The sequence below is a fragment of the Telopea speciosissima genome, chromosome 5 (genome assembly GCF_018873765.1).
Source record: "Telopea speciosissima isolate NSW1024214 ecotype Mountain lineage chromosome 5, Tspe_v1, whole genome shotgun sequence".
Taxonomy (NCBI): domain Eukaryota; kingdom Viridiplantae; phylum Streptophyta; class Magnoliopsida; order Proteales; family Proteaceae; genus Telopea; species Telopea speciosissima.
The window spans coordinates 48,088,371-48,107,800 of NC_057920.1; the positions used below are offsets into that span (position 1 = coordinate 48,088,371).

At 39.7% G+C, this 19,430-nt stretch overlaps 1 pseudogene; it reads right to left on the minus strand.

Annotated features, from left to right (window-relative positions):
- Positions 1-7,671: 7,671 nt before the first annotated feature.
- LOC122663017 lies at positions 7,672-16,163 on the minus strand (annotated as a pseudogene).
- Between the last annotated feature and the right edge of the window lie 3,267 nt (positions 16,164-19,430).

Here is a 19,430-nt window from a genome sequence, read left to right on the forward strand (position 1 = left end):
GCCTTAGCCTACCACTCCCTCCACCTCTTGAGCACTACAATCCCACTTGAGACTTCAAGATCAAGACTTGGAGACACCAATCCGGTAATCTTGGCTTGATAATGAAGTGTTTGCTTACAAGAGACAAGAGACGCCTTTCAAGCGATGATACTTTCTCTACATACAAATTTCCTGAGTTACGAAAGAGAAACCTCCACTCCATGGTTTTCGCTTAATTATCATCTTGAATCTCCTGAGGAAGGTATGATCCCATATTTCTAGATGGTGGTCACACCCTCTCCCCTCTTTCTTTCTTCATCATTATTTTCTTTACATCATGCCTCATACCTCAGCATGCATGCATCCCCTTTGCATGATCCCCGTCCCCTATAGTTTAAAATTCCTCCATGCAATCATTCTTACCAGTTCCTTCATATGCCTTGCACGCATGCTCTCTATATCCTATTTTACTTCTATGTTTCACCATGCATATGTATCATTTCATTATTTTTGCATGCACGTATCCATTCAATTACCATGCTTAGCGTAGTGTCAATCATGCTTAAGTTTATTTAGGATTTGAGTCCCCTTTTTTACATTCGGTATACTAATCCTTGCCTTGCAGCCAAACCTCTGGGTATGTCATTCTTGCTCATCCTTGCTCTTTATTTCTTTATGGTCCTCGTACTTCACTCTATTATTACTTTTTTTTTATACTTTATATTTTTTCAAAATCATGTTATACCTTTGTCTGTGTCTAGCGATAGAAAGACTGGCAAGTCTAGGTGGACTGGGGTGCCTAATACCTTCCTCGAACCGTAACTTGATCCGTATCCAAACCAATAGACCATTTGTCCCCAATGGCCATTGCATGAGAGTCATTACATTTACATCTTGGGTCCTAGACCCTCCTCTAGGTGGCGACTCCCTGCATTCAATTCACCCCTCTCTCTCTCTCTCTTCTCTCCCAAAGAGGGACGAGGTGGAGGACATGTGGCGATCCCCCGCTATGTGGCCATTTGTCCTCACAAACATGAGTGTCTCTAAATGGATTTTACTGAAAATGTGTCAGATTCCATGACAAAGGGTTTGTCTCCTAGAGTGTTTGAAAGCACATAGAGGGCATGGATTTAAAATGTATGAGGAGTTGGCTTTGATGTACAAGTGGGAGATTATTGGATATGTATGTCCATTAAACCTTGTTTATTCCGGTTCAACCTAGTTTACTTTGTAATAAACATTTCATACATTTTGGTTTAATATGATCATAGATGATATAAACTTTTTGAGTAATGTATATCCATGAGTTATACTTTAAATTGGTAGTCATGACTAGGGTTTGGGCTGGGCACCCTTATCATATGGTCGTCGCATTGGGTATGCCTAGACATATTGATGCCAATGTACGAATGCGAGTACACACATGGGTGTGTATTAGCGAAGAATCTTATTTTGTCGATTCCCTCATGTATTAATGCCAGATGTAGATTTGGGATAGACTTGTTTCACCAAGACCCAGTACCTGAGAGGGCCTTGTCACTGCATGATGTGAATGTATTCTTTGGTTCCCAATTGACTACGATTCAAGAGAACTAAAGCCAGTGTTCTAGGAATGCGCAAACATTGTGTGAGTGAAAGATTCACTGAACATGGTCTCTAATGCTCGATTGGAGAACATCAAGGGGAGATTGTTTGCGGATGGTCAGATCAAAATTAGGATCTTGTACCATTTTGAAAATGGTTTTACAAAACTTATTTTCACATTAATGACATATAATATTTATGTTTTTGGCTAAAGTATTTAATCATGTTTTGTGGATTCCGATCATGTACATGGACACTCTGATATGGATATGTACTATGGAATGAGGTTTGGTAGTACTTGTGTACATGCCCTAGATTCCATAATGGTGATGTTGATTTAGTGGAGGGTTGGTGCGTAATTGTTATGCAAGGGTATTTCTGTGATTTGCTCATTAATAATTAATTTATTTAATCTTATATGGGCTTGATGCAAATAATTAAAGGCCCATCAAAGTTTAAATTTTTAACTATTTTATTTTCCTTTTAGATTGTGCTTTTTCACTAATTAGAAGCCCATCAGGGAAGCCCAATAAGGTTTAAGTCAAATAGGAGAGAGAGTGTCAGACTCTCACTGGGAATACAGGAGGGGCTCTTTAGAGTCCCATCTATTTGAACCTAAGAGGGGGATCGGCCAGCACAGCTTGGCCAAATTTTCCCTCCCCCTATGGAACCTAAATTCTCCCTCCTCTCTCTTCTCTGTTTCTCTCTTTCTCTCTTGAGTGGTGAAGCTGGTTAGGGTTTTCAGAAACCCTAGTTTTGACTAGATTGGATCCTGTTCTTGGAGAAGAAGTTCTGGTTGGCTTGTGGATCTTCTGCTACATCAAGGAGATTCAAATTAGAGCTTTCTTGAAGTGTTTGTTAGGGGAAGAACCATTATCTAGAGGAGAAGCAACACTTGAGGCTCTACAGGGTAGCATATATTGATATTTCTTATTAATGTAGTCTCAACTAGGCTACTTGAACAACGGATCAGAGAGTGACAGAACAAACAATTACAAAATGCTTAACAAGATAGTTTCACACCCTTTTGGTAAAATGGTGATAAATCTCAACTCACAACTTATTTTTAGGTGATTCAAAATGGATATTCGAGATAAGAGAAAGGGCTACAACTTTGATGAAGAAGGCTTTCTTTGATTCTTAGTGTAGTTTATCTGAAATTGTGTTGCAAGTAACAAATATTGTAAGGACATGAAAGTAACTTGGATGGAGTGAAAGGTAGAGTGACTTACTTCTCTTCTAGGATGCAAATCAACTCTAATGGTGGCCTACAAATCTTCTAGGATGTAGGAGAAGAACAAAACTCCTACTCTTCTAGGAAGGAGAGAAATTTCTTCGAGGGTTTCAATGGTTGAACTCTTCTAGGTTCAAAATGAAGAAATCATCACGGTCTGAACATATGCTTAAAGCAATTTCTATTCAAAACTCAAGCTCTCATTACAAACAAGATAGATGACCTTTTATAAGAAATTCAAAACCCTAAAAATCTCTACAACATATTAACTATTGATTCTCAAGCCTTTGATCCTATGGCTAAGATTGATTCATTACATAGCTTAAGAAGAAAGAGAATGGTATAGAAAATTCAATACATAGTGGGTTGAACCAATTAATAAATGTTTGGTCATTGATACTTGTTCCAAGGTCTTGTATCTAGTTCCAATGCCTTGATGCAAGCTCCAAGGTCTTGATAATTATTTCAATGCTTGGATTCTTGATTTAATACCTTCATACTTATTTCAATGAGAAGACTCAAGAAGAATCCAATGGAATTTGTAGAGACTTGTCACATCATCAAAGACTAAGAAATGAAGAGGCACTCAAAAAACTGGACTTGAAACAAGACTGGACGGATTGGACTACGCATGCTCTATAGAAAAAATATCTCCTTTGCTATAGCTTTGTAAGACATGAGGATGAAGGCAAAGTATGCAAATTGCAGAGGTCCATTTATGGACTGAAGCAGGCTTCCAAAAGCTAGAACATCAGGTTTGATCAATCTATCAAATCCTTTGGTTATGATCAAAATATTAATGAGCCATGCATTTACAAGAAGATTAGTGGGAGTACAGTATGTTTTCTTATTTTATACGTAGATGACATACTACTCATCGAAAACGATGTGGGGTTTCTTTCATCGGTTATGTAGTGGTTATCCATTACTTTTTCAATGAAAGATCTTGGAGAAACTAGCTACATCCTAGGGATTAAACTAATAAGAGATCGCCAAAGATGGATGTTGGGCTTGTCACAAATAACCTATATAGACAAAGTTCTGGCCAGATTCAGTATGGACAACTCCAAGAGAGGAAGTGTTCCTTTTCGGCATGGACAGTCTTTCTGAATCTCAGTGTCCTGAAACTTAGACGGACATTGAAAAGATGAAGAAGATTCCCTATGCCTCAGTACTTGGGAGTCTTATGTATGCTATATTGTGTACGAGCCCAGATATTTTCTATGCAATAGCTATTGTGAGGCATTATAATCAAATCCCGGACGAGAGCATTGGACTACTGTGAAGAACATCCTCAAGTACCTGAGGAGGACTAAGGATTATTTCTTTGTTTATGGATGTGATCAGTTGTCGGTTTTGGGGTATAGTGACTCGGATTTCTAAACCGATAAAGATGATAGAAAATCCACGTCTGGGATGGTTTATCTAATGGGTGGTGGTGCCATTGTTTGGAGGAGTACAAAACAGAAGTCCAGAATACCTTGCACCCTATGATGCGGCAAAGGAAGATGTTTGGCTAAGGAAGTTTCTATTAGATCTGGAGGTGGTCTTTGACCTTGTCAAATGCCCTATTCCTCTATTATGTGACAACAGAGGAACAATCACACAAGCAAAGCAGCCTAGGGCTCATTACAGGAACAGAAACGTGCAGCGGAAATATCACCTTATTAGGGAGATAATCCAGCAGAGAGACGTGAGTATCTCGAAAGTGGACACTACTGAAAATGTGTCAAATGCCATGACAAAGGGTTTATCCCTTGGAGTCTTTGAAAAACACATGGAGAGCGTGGGTTTAAAATGTATGGGGAGTTGCCTTTGATGTATAAGTGGGAGATTGTTGGATAAGTATGTCCATTGAACCCAGTTCGTTCAGATTGAATCTGGTTTATTATTTATTAAACCTTTTTATAAGTTTTGGTTTTTTTTTTTTTTGTTTTTTTTTTTTTTGGCTAAAAGATACTTTGTATTAAGAAAATAAGATGGACTATACAAAGAAGAAGAAAGAAACGGCTTTAAATAGAGAAGCCCCTCACAACCAGATTACATCTCCAAAGCTCTAATTAGGGGACTATGAAATGGCAAACCAAACCAAGAGCAATCAGTACATACGAAATCTCGACCGAGTTTGAGCATCCAACCGAAGTTCATAGACAATCGAATCATGGAAGGAAATTATTGTCGAGGTATCCTCCTCTTTAGCAGCCGATTTTGCAAGATAGTCCGCCACTGGGTTGGCTTCTCAATAACAATGTGACACGAGCCAATCAATGGAGATCAGAAAATTTTGAAGCGAAAGCCACTCTTGAAGCACAAACCATGGGACCAAGCCTTTGGAAAGGAGAATAAAAACATCATTAGAATCACACTCCAACCAGACATTGCAAAAATTCAGAGATCTAGCCCAAGATAACCCCCGAATCGCCGCTGAAAATTCTGCAGCAAAATTATTCCTCATCCCCAAGAAGGATCTAAAGGAGAAGATCACATTGGCTTGTGAACCCCAAAAAAATACCGCTTGCTCCTGACTTTCTTAGATTACCCAGCGAACAACCATCCAAATTCAACTTGATCCAAGATTGAGGACGCGGGCACTACAAGACCTCAAGGATATCCTATATACATTTTAAAATAATCGGTAGGCCAAGAGATCTAGCACAAAGAAGATCAGAAACTGAAGACACAGAGTTCTTGAACTTGGGAGAGACCAAAGAAATATCTAACACCAAAAATCTACAAAGCCCAGAGAAATTTGTAGAATAATTATCAAATTTTTGACGGTTTCTTTCCGACCAGATCAAAAGAGGAACCAAGGTAATACCCGAGCACCAAGCATCCTTGAGACCAACCACCCTTGATTTATGTTTCCACCATTTACTCAACTCCAAAAATGAGGGAGAGGATGCCAGGTCACCCCAAAAAAATTTGCAAAGAACTTCCAGATAGCAACCAATAGATCATAGTCCAGAAACAAGTGATTAAAAGATTCTACTCCTTCAAGCAGAAACTGCATCTGAAAGAAAGGGGAATTCCTTTTCTTTGAACTTTGTCATCTGTAGCAAGCTTCCCATGATGTATCTTCCATCCAAAAGTAGATTGACGGGGCTGCAAACCATGCTTCCAAACCATTGACCACCAAGGGATAGAGGGAGAACTTGACCGAATGGCATTCCAAGCTAATTTAACCAAGAAACCACCCGACGGGAAGAGGATCCAATCACACACATCAGCCACCTAAGTCTCAGGGATAGGAATAGCACGAGCAACATTAACAATAGAGTTCAAAAAATCTGATTCAACCTGAGGGAAAACCCAAGATGAACCCGATATAAATTTGGTGACCCCACATGAAAAGGATGCGAACAGGGAAGGATTCAAGTTCGATTGATCAGCAATAGATGACTCGTCCAACCACTTATCTGACCAAAAATAGGAAAGTTTATACATTTTGGTTTAATATGATCATATGTGATATAAACTTTTTGAGAAATGTATGTCCTTAAGTTATACTTTAAATTGGTAGTCACGACAAGGGTTTGGGTTGCGCACCATATGGTCATTACATTGGGTATGGTTAGACATGTTGATGTCATGGTACCAATGTGAGTAAGCACATGGGTGTGTATTGGCAAAGAATCTTATTTTTTTGATTCCCTCATGTATTATTGCCACATGTAGGTTTGGGATAGACATGCACCACGGAGAACCAGTAGCTGAGAGGGCCTTGTCACTGCATGATGTGAACGTATTCTTTGGTTCATCAATGATTGCGGTTCAAGAGAACTAAAGCTGGTGTTATGGGAATGCACAAACGTTGTGTGAGTGAAAGAGTCATTCTACATGGTCTCCACTGATCGATTGAGGAACATCAATGAGAGATAGTTTGTGAATGGTCAGATCAAAATCAGGATCTTGTACCGTTTTGAAAATGATTTGCAAAACTTACTTTCACATAAAATGATATATTATATTTATATTTTGGGTTAAACTATTTAATCGTGTTTTGCAGATTCCGATCACGTACATAGACGCTCTAATATGGACATGTACTATGGAATGGGGTTCGGCAGTACTTATGTAGATGCCCTAGATTCCATAATAATGATGTTGATTAGTGGAGGATTGGTGCATAATGGTTTATTATTTTATAGGGGTATTTTTGGGATTTGCTAATTAATAATTTATTTATTTAATCTCAAATGGGTATGATGCAATTAATTAAAATCCCATTAAAGATTAAATTTATTACTTATTTTATTTCTCTTTTAGATTCTGCTTCTTCACTAATTAAAAGCCCAATAGTGTTTTTAAGTCAAATAGGTGGAGAGAGAGTGTCAGACTCTCACAAGGATTGAAAGAGGGGGGACGGCCATCATATTTTGCCGAATTTTTCCCTCCCCCTTAACCCAATTCTCTCTCCTCTCTCCTCCCTCTAGCTCTCTTGCTCTCTTGAGTGGTGAAGCATTTTAGGGTTTTGGAAACCCAAGTTTTTTGCTGGATTGGATTCTGTTCTTGGAGAAGAAATTTTGGTTTGGCTTGAGGATCTTCTATTGCATCAAGGAGCTTCAAGTTAGGGCTTTCTTGAAGTGCTTGTTAAGAGAAGAACCATTATCTGCAGGAGGAGCAACACTTGAGACTCTACAGGTTAGCAGATCTTAATGTTTTTTTATCATTCATTAAAGTTTTAATTATTTGGTATTCATGGGATACAAAAGAAAACCCGAATCAATGATGGAAAAGAGATGAAACCCTAATTTTATGGGACAAGAGAGTGATTTGAAAAAAATTTATACCAAACCCCGTGATGCTTCTTATTGATTTCCCATGTATGACTATCTTATTTGACAAGCACCTTCTTTTTTTCTTTCTACAAAAATCAAGAAATATATCTGCTTAAAATGCAATCGATAGATTAATTATCAGCATAAATGCAAGAATTACAGCCCACCGTCTTCCGGTAAGTGATTTTAAGCTATTTGATCCATTGCAGATTACCACGTCACATCGATGTTTGCAATTCACTTCCTTCCTGCGATTAATTACAACGAAGTATTAGTGTTTAAAATTTTTAAAGGCAATCCTCCTGAACTTGAAAACTATCTTCACCTCATACGGAATGCATATATAGATTGGACCAACTTGAAAATTGTGAATCCAGGTGGAGCCTGTCTAGCCAATCTATAGGTCAGACCCTAGTTTAACCCCTTGACATCACAAATAGTAAAAGCTTTCAGACCCATTGGGTTGTTTCTTAAAAATAAAAAATATTGTACTGATCTATCAAGTCAAACAGTTCAATGGTTTGACCTGGATGGGTTTAAGGGTATTGAGAGAAAGAACCAATCGTGTCATATACCTTCCTTTCTCAGTTTATCACATGTGATAATAAATCTTCACATGTGATGATAAAATCTTTCCCTGTATTGAATTATTGATACAATCTTTTGTACATGTAAACACAATATTTTTTCGTATTTCTTTCCTAGCTTAGATCAACTAGGATCTCACCACTTGTATTGCTTATATATATTCTCCATTGAGAGAAATCAAAATCAAGGAAACATATTCAAAGTTATTATGGTATCAAGAGCCTCCTAAACTCCAACGAGTTCTCCCTTCCCTTTTTCATTTTTTTTTTTCTATTCTTCTCCATGGGGGACAGATCATCCTCCCCTCTCTCCATGGTTGAGCCTTCATCCCCTCTCCCTACCGGTTCCTCTCCCTCTTTTCATAATGCCCATCACTATGTTTCAATCAAGCTCACGTCCAAGAATTTTCTTTTCTAGCAAACTCAGATTGAGCCCTTTCTAGATGGCCAGGATTTGTTTGGTTATCTCCATGGAACCATTCCCTGTCCAAGTGAACCTGTTGCTGCTACTACCTGGCGTCGCCAAGATTATCTAATTCGAAGCTTCCTTATTGCCTCCCTCTCTGAGGAGGTGTTTCAACTTATCCTTGGCAAGTGTACTAGTAAAGAAATATGCCAGACTCTCTCTACTGCATTCTCTTCTCCTTCTGAAAGTCATATTATGTCTCTCACCATGGCTTTACAAGAGATTCAACAGAAACCCGATGAACCTGTGTCATAATTTTTGCAGCGTGCCAAATCCATTGCTGCCAAATTAAATGTTGTTGGTCACACTCTCCGCCCCAGCACCTTTAATCTGCATATCTACAAAGGCCTCAAAACTGAGTTCCAGGCCATGGTATCCTCTCTATTGACAAGAACTGATCCCATCTCCTATGATGATCTTCATGCGATGTTATTAAGCCATGAGTTTCTCCATGGCACGTCTCTCAATAAGCTTATTGTCACTGATGCTACTTCACCTGGATCTTCCCCATCTGCAAATACTGTTCAACGTTCTTCCTCCCCTGGCCCTCACGGCTCTCCCTCTCCTCATCGGGGTGGTGTGGTGGTAGGAGGGTAGGGGCAGTAGTGGTCGTGGTCGTGGCTTCCCGAATCAGCAACCTGGCTGTTTCTGGTGTTCTATCTACCGACGCACAAATCACTCCATGGATCGGTGCTATTATCATCAACAGCCTACTTATGCTCCCCCAAATAATTTTTCTTACCCTTCTCCTAACACCCTACCGGCTGCCCACTACACCTACCCCACATATCCGTCCTATGCTACCCAGCCCCCCCTCCCACCATCATCCCAATCCACCCCTTATGCCCAACCACCACCGTCTCCCTCACTCCCTTGGTACCCTGACACTGATGCTAGTCATCATGTAACTCCTGATATACAGTCTCTCTCACACTATGATGAATATAATGGTCAGGATCAATTGCATATTGGTAATGGTAAGGGGTTACCCATCACTCACATTGGATCTTCTTCACTTCCTTCTAACTCTTCTCGTTTATTTTCTTTAAATAATGTCTTACATGTTCCTTCCATGTCTAAATCACTTCTTTCTATTCAACAATTTACTCGTGATAATAATGTGTTCTTTGAGTTTCACCCCTCTCACTTTCTTGTGAAGGATCAAGTCACCAAGTCAACCCTTCTTTCAGGTCTGAGTAAAGGTGGACTCTACGAGCTTCACCCCCTGCGTTCTCCAACTTCCCATTATGTTATTCGCACCTCTCATGATATTTAGCATCATCGCCTATGACACCCACATGAGCAACTTCTCCGCCATATGATAAAAATAAATAATTTACCTTCTCAATCTTCTCATCTTAGTATTATTTGTAAGGCTTGCCAATTGGGCAAGGCAAGTCATTTATCTTTACCTACAATGCATCATAGGAGTTTATTTCCCTTGGAACTTATTTTTAGTGATGTTTGGGGTCCCTTCCCTACTGTTTCTGTTGATGGACATCGTTTTTACGTAATCTTTGTGGACGATAACACTAAGTTTATTTGGTTTTATCCTCTTATTCGTAAATCTGATGTTTTTGATGTCTTTATTAAGTTTCAAGCTCTTGTTGAACGCCTGTTTGGTCGCAAAATAGTATCCATTCAGACTGATTGGGGTGACGAATACCGCATTTTACCTACTTATTTTTTCAAAACTTGGAATTTCTCATCGTATTTCTGCCCCCCACACTCATGAGCAGCAGGGTTCTGTTGAACGACGTCACAGACACATCGTTGAGACTGGGCTCTCTCTTTTAGCTCATGGGTCAGTTCCTCACATCTATTGGCACTTTATATTTGAAACAACTGTTTACTTGATTAATCACATGCCTACTCTGGTCTCTCTTGGGATCTCTCCCTTTCAACTTATTTTTCATCATAATCCGGATTATTCTTGCCTCTGTTTTTTGTTCTTGCATCCTTTTAATAAACATAAAATGGATTATCGCTCATCATCATGTGTGTTCCTAGGCTACAGCCCCTCTCATCTTGGGTATCACTGTCTCAATCTCTCCACTAACCGCGTTATCATTACGTGCCATGGTAGGTTTGATGAGGGGTCCTTCCCCTTTTCTGTCTCAATTCTAGGACCCCCACCCTCTTCTCCCATTATCTCCTCTCCATGGGCCTCTGCCCCTATTCGGGTTCCTCCAATTCCCATGGCCAAGCCATTACCAGTGGTGCAACTCCAGGCACCCTTATCCTCAGTGGGGGGTACCAACCCTACACCCATATCCCCTTTAGATGGGCCTTCCCCGGCCATCCCTAGCCCTACCCCTTCCCTTGACTCCCCACTCCTTAAATCCCATCCCTTACATGAGCTTTACCCACCCCTAACCATCCCCAACCCAGCTGCATCCCAACCGTCCCAAGCTCCCACCCGCCATCCCATGCAACTAAGGTCCAGGCCACATGCTCTCAACATAATTACTATTCCTACTGAGCCGACTTATTTTTCGTAGGCAAATAAAATTCAGGAATGGCGGGTTGCAATGACGGAAGAATTTAATGCTTTACTTTGGAATAGGACTTGGTCCCTCGTTCCAAGGACACCCCATATGAATATTTTTTGCTACAAATGGGTGTACCGTATTAAAAGAAAAGCCGATGGGTCTCTTGAGCGCTATAAAACATGGTTAGTAGCAAAGGGGTTTCACCAATAACACGGACTTGATTATGGAGAAACTTTTAGCCCTGTTATTAAGCCTACTACCATTCTCCTGGTTCTCTCAATAGCTATGTCCCAAGGGTGGTCCATCAGATAGTTTGATGTTAGCAATGCTTTTCTGCATGGTTTATTGACTGAGGAAGTTTACATGACTCAGCCCCCAGGTTTTATTGATGCATCTCATCCCTAGTCTGTTTGCAAATTGAATAAGTCACTTTATGGATTGAAATAGGTGCCCCGTGCCTGGTTTACCCGCTTGTCTGAATTTCTCTCTCGTCTTGGCTTTCATGGCTCCAAGACAGACACTTCATTATTTATTCACCATACGGGCAGTCATGTCTGCTATATTCTTATCTACGTTGATGATATTATCATAATGGGCAGTGACACTAACATGATTACATCTCTCCTCCACCAAATATCTGGGGAATTCTCTATCAAAGATCTAGGCACGCTCCATTTTTTTTTGGGTATTGAAGTTGTTTTTCATTCCCGTGGGCTGGTCTTGACCCAATCTCGATATGTTTTTGATCTATTAAAGTGTACTGGTATGGTTGACTGCAAGTCGGTCAAAACTCCTATAGCTACATCAGTTAAGCCTTCGAATTCAGGGGGTGCTCTCATGTCTAACCCCACTAAATATCGGTCTATTGTTGGTGCTCTTCAATATGTCACCCTCACTCGACCGGATGTTAGTTTTTTAGTCAATCAGGCATGTCAATTTATGTATGCTCCAACAGAGGACCATTGGCAACTTGTCAAACGTATTCTTCGTTATCTCAGTAGTACCCGGTCACATGGACGTCTTATTGAGCGCTCTCCTGTTTGCACTCTTCAGGCCTTCTCTGATGTTGATTGGGCTGGTGACACTACTAATCGCAAGTCCACAGGGGGATTTGCCATCTTTCTTGGTTCCGATTTGATTTCTTGGACTTCTAGAAAACAAAGAACTGTGGCATGCTCCTCCACCGAGGCCAAGTACAAAGCCCTGGTAAATGCATCGGCTGAGCTACTCTGGTTGGAGTCCCTTATACATGAGCTTGGTTACCCATTGGCTGGTCCACCGATCTTATGGTGTGACAATATTGGTGCTACCTATCTCTCTGCTAATCCAGTGTTTCATACGCGCACTAAGCACTTGGAAATAGACTTCCATTTTGTTCGTGATCGTGTGTCCAAACGGCAATTGTAGGTTCAATTCATCTCCACACATGATCAGCTTGCGGACACTCTTACTAAGCCACTTACTTCGATGCACTTTGCTTTCTTGAGGGACAAGTTGAAGATTCGGCCTACCGACTCTCCACCTTGAGGGGGTGTATTGAGAGAAAGAACTAACCGTGTCATATACCTTCCTTTCTCAGTTTATCACATGTGATAATAAATCTTCACATGTGACGATAAAATCTTTCCCTATATTGATACAATCTCTTGTACATGTAAACACAATATTTTCTGTATTTCTTTCCTAGCTTAGATCAACTAGGATCGCACCACTTGTATTGCTTATATATTCTCCATTGAGAGAAATCAAAATCAAGGAAACATATTCAAAGTTATTAAAGGGTGTCAAAATCAACTGAAACCATTTACCGAAGCTAAACTGAACCCTTTAAACCATACCAGTGAACCGCTTAATAAATGATTCGGTTTTGGTTTTAAAAATGAAACCATTTCTAAAATTATTAGATTTGATTTTAACCGTTAAAACTGACATTTTCAACTTGTATAAACCATTAAACAAAATATGAATCAAACCATTTAAGAACCATTTATGAACCTATTACCTCTTCCTTTCATCTTTGTCTCGTCTTTGTCTTGGCTCTTCGAGTTCCACAGTCACAAAACCGAGTGCAAAACTGTTTAAGAACCGTTTATGAACCTATTACCTAAAATGAGTACCAAAGCTGAGACCAAAACCATTTACAAATCGAAACCATTTAATAAATACTACATTCAGTTTCAAACTACTACAATCTGAACCTTACCTTTTAACATCCTTGGATGGGTTGAACCACTGAACCAGACATGAGAGTTGGTCCCTAGCTTGTACAGTACAATGAACCAGATTGGTTTTACAACAGTGACCACAAAGTGCTTGAATAAGAAAGCCAACTTCCTAGCATAACTAGCTAGAAATTAACTACCATATTGTTGTTTAGAACCTTAATCACTCACCTGGAGCAGAAGTTGATGTAGTAGTCGGATCCCGAGCACGTAAAAGTAATGTTTGCGTCATCATTATATGGATAACTGTAAAGCCACAGGGCAAGCCTGCTTAAACTGCTTGGTGTAATAAGTAAGTTGGCATGCCACTGGGTTATCATATAGACCGTTATTGTTAGGGTTTAGGGATTAAGCACTGGTTGCTTAAAGCATTACACCCTGTGTATCGAGTTTGGAATACCCAGGTTGCTGCCTCCAGCTAGTATTTATAGGGAAACTAGGGTTTAGGTTAGATGGGCTAATTATTAGATTGCCCCTCATAGATTGAGCCATAATACAAGTAGAATTATATTAGAACATATAAAGGGATATTACCATAATACCCTTACAGTTACAATAGTATAAATCAGTACGAAAGGCTTCACATGCACTCCGGCAACTGATAATTTTGTTGCCAAATTTAATGGCGAGTTCTTGTGGGAAATTGGGTCTCAAGTCAATTTCACAACCCGCAGAGCTGCAGTTCTCCTCACCATTAATCGATTTAACAAGTAATGGTAAATTGAATCCATTGACAACACTAACGTCGTAATAATCGATCGATGAATGTGTAAATTTGGCATATGTGATCGGCGGTTCACCTAAAGCTAGGCATTTGATTGAATTGCCACAACTACCAGTTTGGCAAGTGCCAATGCCATTTTTGTCAAAATTGCAACCAGTTCGACCCCATATCCAATCAGCCCATCCAACCAGTGCAATGAAGCCAATAATATTCCCTCGGCACCTGAGGATAGCAAGCGAGATGAGCCCATGAGCATGTGTGCTTACCGGCACCTTAGTTGAAGCTAAGATGAGACCTTTACTTGGTCCAACTTGGAAGATACCACACTTCTAAGTAGCCTGTTAAATAGCCGGATGTGAGATTCTAGGCAGAAACCATAAGGGTGACTGTGCTAGAAACTCAGGTTAGGCGCTTGAAGCAGCGACTAGACTAAGATCCGTACGGTGTTTATATTTTCGTGAGTGACATGCCCACCTTAGTGGGAGTTGCGCCATATCATACATATCATACTGCATGCGCTTATACCGACCGATAGTGAGAGTGACTGAATGGATCCCTACTTCGTCACTGTGTGAGCCACGTGGATTATATTAATCCCATAGTACCCTTATTACCTGAGACAATGTCATGAAGAGGACATCCAATGACGCTACTTTGACGTTCTCACTAGGATCATGGATGATGTGGTCCAGCGGGAAACGATTGGGAAAGCTGTTGGGGATAATTGGATTGACATGAAGGGCTCAGAGAAAACCATTTGATATTACACCTTTGTTTTGTGACTCATTGCCCGGGTGACTTGTTGTATTTGTGATCGACGTAGTCATGAGTACATTGCATACAAAGGGTTAGCACTGCTCATCATGAGGGGTCGAGAGTGCTAGATCTGGTGTAATTGGATCGTTTGGGGTATTTTAAAATTGTTTATGAGTGATGTACTATGTTGGCTAAATGGAAGTTTGATATAGTACTCCTACCTTATATTATCTCGTCAGGTCGCACGCCCCATTTCTTGTATGAAGGATAAACACGGAATGAGAGAAACTTGAAGGCATACTTAAACTTATGTGCCCTATATGGGCGAGTGGGAGATGTAAAATGATATGAGCCACGGGCCCGGTCCAGACCGCCCACAAGGGGCAGACTGGCCAAACCCGCACAAGGGGAGAGGGAGGCGGTCACTTAAGTGACCAACTCCGCTCCCCCCTCTCTGTTAGAGTCCCAGTGGAGGGATCTAAAAGGGGAAGTCTAGGGTTTTGGCTTTATATATCTAAGATAGCCCAAAACCCTAGTGTAGTGCATAATAAATTATTCTCTCCCTCTCTTCAAGTTCTGTGTTTTTCCTTTTGGGTTTCCATCCCTGCTGCCCAGGGATTTATGGTGTGGATTTCTCTAAGCAGAAACCTGTAGAGATCGCGGAGCTTTGTTCGAGTGCTCGTAACCATAAGCTTAGATATTGATCCTTCTTCCGTTGCGCTTCCGTACACATTCATATATGATCCAAACCCTAGTTTATTTGGATCTTGATGTATGTGAACTAACAAACTCAAACCCACCTCCTTCAAAGTTCCCACCAGGAAAGATCCCAAGCCAAATTGTTTCTTTGCAATCGTTAATTATGGTGAAAACTCTAGTGGATTCAATCAATGTTGCTCCTACCCACCAAAATGAAATAAAACACAATAATAAAATTATGGGAGAAAGTTCTTTGTCCGAGAGTGTGGCACCTATGCCAACACTCCCATGAGTCTATCTCTCTCCTCCCTATATGAAAAGACATCTCTGCCCCCTTGTTTTGAGGACAAGAGAGATAGACACATGGGAGTGCTGGCGTAGGCCACACTCCCACACAGAAAACTACTTCCCTAAAATTATATACACATAAATGTAATTTAAGGCTCACATATAGTTAAACAGAGGTAATAAAACATGACATCGACAAAAGTTAGGAAAAGATAATCTGGCAATCAACAAGACAGATAACAAATAGACATATATAGATTATGGTGAGAAACAGTGTTAATCAGAACTACCACTAACAAACAGTTAATCTCTTTCCTATATTGAAGTCCCCAAAATACCCATAAGAGATTCCATCACCACTAACATCCATGACCAATGGGAAAACCATGCAAGTTTCACTAACCTTTTTCACTTCCAAGTCTACCCTCGGTCAGAACCTTAATTCACATAAAAACCAATCCCACTTAAATTGAACCATCCTTTAGACCATAGTGAACCAACCCAAAGATTGAACTAGCCTTCTAATGAACACATTCAAATCATAATCAAACCATAGAACTATACTATGATCAGATTTATTTTCAAAGTAATCACCCATACAAAAAAATATAAAATATAAATAAAATACATTATTAATCAATAAATACAAACAAACAATCAACATATTAATATTATAATTCCATACCTAATAAAATAATATTAAGTTATCAAAAGATGCAATTCAACATATATCAAGGTCATACAGAATAATCTATAATCTTATACTGACATGATTCCTTCAGCCTTCAAATAGGCTATACCTCCAAACACTGGATCATCCTATCGGTAACACAAATAAAATATTATAAATCACTAGGTTTGAGATGCGAGGAATCACAGTTTGTTTGCAGAAACTTGTCTACCTAAGCCTAAATTGAACATGAGGAAGGATAAGGAGAAGTTAGCTACCACAATTAACACAATAAGGAATAAAGTAAAAGAGAAAAGGTAAAAAAAAAACAAAAAAAAAAAACTAAAGTATGTTTAAAATGTATACAATAATTTTCTAAACTTTAAATACTATTCAACATGGGATCAAGATGGTATTAGGGACTCACCCTTACACAATAAAGCTTAAGTTATAACTTTTTGTGTCTCGGAGTCACTTGCACAATTAAGCTTAAAAATTCTAGTAGTTTACTTTCACCTTTATTTTCTTGTGTTTCTTAAATTTTTGTGCAACATGAATTAATTTAGTTTATTTAAGTTCTTGTGTAATATCTTTTTATTTATCGATAAATCAAATTTATAGAATAAGAAGAAGGAATATACAAAGAAGGGGGATCCAATCAGCCTAAGAGGCTAAAAAGAAAGGCCCGAAAATGAACAAAAACACAAACAACCCAGCTAGCTCAGTAGAAGAGCATTCACTCCCCCCCCCCCCCCATTTATCAATAAGGTAATAGTTCTGATAGGATCTTTTCCCTCTAAGGGTGACGGAGTGAAAACGATTCCTTACATCAATAGAAATATCATGAATAATAACAGATCTGGTGCACGATTTATTCCAGAAAATCCTGAAATTTCTCTCCATCCACAAGTGAGCAATAGTAGCATAAAATGCCACTTTGCCAATGCTTCCCACCTGATCACCTCCAAACTCTTTAGCAAATTCTTGTGGAATATCGTTTTGGTGCTTTATTTAATTCTTGTACTATGTTATACTACTTGTGTTTTAGGCTTGACAATTTATTGTTAGATTTTTATCTTCTCTTTTATGTCATGTATCTAGTCTTACGTCCTTTTTATGTGTTTTTATATTATTATATGACTTTAGGAATCAAACTAGTATCATTCCATTCCCATCTCCCTATCTTCGATCTCCTCTTTTCTGAGAAAAACCTGGGAGGTCAACCGCAGTCAACGGAAATTGCTTCAACGGATGACATATAAATCAAGTTTGTCTCTTTCTATTTCATTTCTTGCTCCTCTCCTCTTCTACCTCCTCCGTGCCCTAAGTGTCCCTCTCCCTTTGCTTAGCCCATTCTTGTCCCCTATATCCTCCTTTCCTCATCTCTCAAAATTTTCTTTCCTTTTACAATCCTTCTCCTTTCCCCATTCTCTAATCTCACCCTAAAATCTCCCATGGCACCCAGAACTAGAAGAGTCCTAAGAGGATCATCATTCTCCTCCGTCCCTACTAGGGGTGTCAACCGGTCGGGCTCGGTCGATCTCAGTCGGGCCTAACCAGGCTTCACCAATCTCAAGTCTTGCACTGTGACCCCCCATTTAGCTAATTGGGTCGGGCCTGGGAGGCCTTGGTCGGTCTCGGGTTATAATCAGGCTAGTAGAATCGGGCCTTAATCGGACGGTCAAGGGCCTATGGACCTGTTTAGTTCAAATCGGGCCTTAAACGATGCTTCGCATATATTTTCTTTTCTATTCTGTTTTTTTCCCCATCTGCCTCTTAATCATTGTAAAGAATAAAACCAAATGCTTATTATGAGCCCACAACAGAACCCAATTAGTGGAAGCCAACACACTTCAGAAGTAACCAATAGAAGTATAAAACCCATCCACCTTATAACCCAATGACCATATATTAAATAGAAACATAAGAATTGTTTCAACAGGTCAAGAACTAGTCCAACTTGTGCACGATTCAAGGTATCGGTATTAATTGTGTCCGCCGTATCAATATCATAAAATGGTTAAAAAAATCAAAATATTAGTATTTTAATGAGTAAAATGATCTGATCCAACATGATATGGCCGATCTATATTGATATTGATAACGATATCAACAAAAATGTATCTTGGGGTAAAATGGGAATTTTAAGAAACCTTAAATGGGTCGGGCTAGGTCGGGCAATAGTTGTCATGCCCCCATCCCGATGTAATATATATACTGCCACATAAGGGGTGACTGGGACAACTCGTGTCATCCCAATACCTACCAGGATCACAGATACAGTGTCCCGAACCACAGTCCACCCTGTCATCACATATTGATAACAGAAAGGAACGTACCAAAATGGAATAAATTGTTCCAATTACAGAGTTAGCGGAAGCAAAATTAACTTAAATCATGTGAAATTATAGAGCAACGGTTCTCTAATGATAACACATATTACAATTTTCATACAAGTAACCATTCATTACTCTCCTTGTGAATAAACATATAGTTTATACATGATTGTGGAATGAAGATAGAAATTAAATAATAAATAATTGCCCCAAGGGCACCAATCTTGGGTGTACATCTACATCCAAGCTACAGCCTCTGGCTCCACTTGATTTGCATCTAACGGTGCTCATCAAGAGTAGTACCTCCTGCATATCAACTAAAAGGGGTTGCGCAACGGGGTTAGCTACACTAGCTAGTGAGGGAGTAAAGGGGAATGCACATATATCACACAAACAATATCAAGCAGAATGATGCATGCTAATGTTAGATTCATTTTCCACCTAGCACATAAATTCTATCGGTCAAGTATATGCTACTGTGATAACTCGGGAGACACTGAGGGTCACTTATCCTATCGCCCCAGTGAAACCTCAATTATCATGAGGGGACCTACGCTGGTAGAAGCCATCATGACTACCCAGTGGCAGACCCCGATAGCCATCACTACCCCTGAC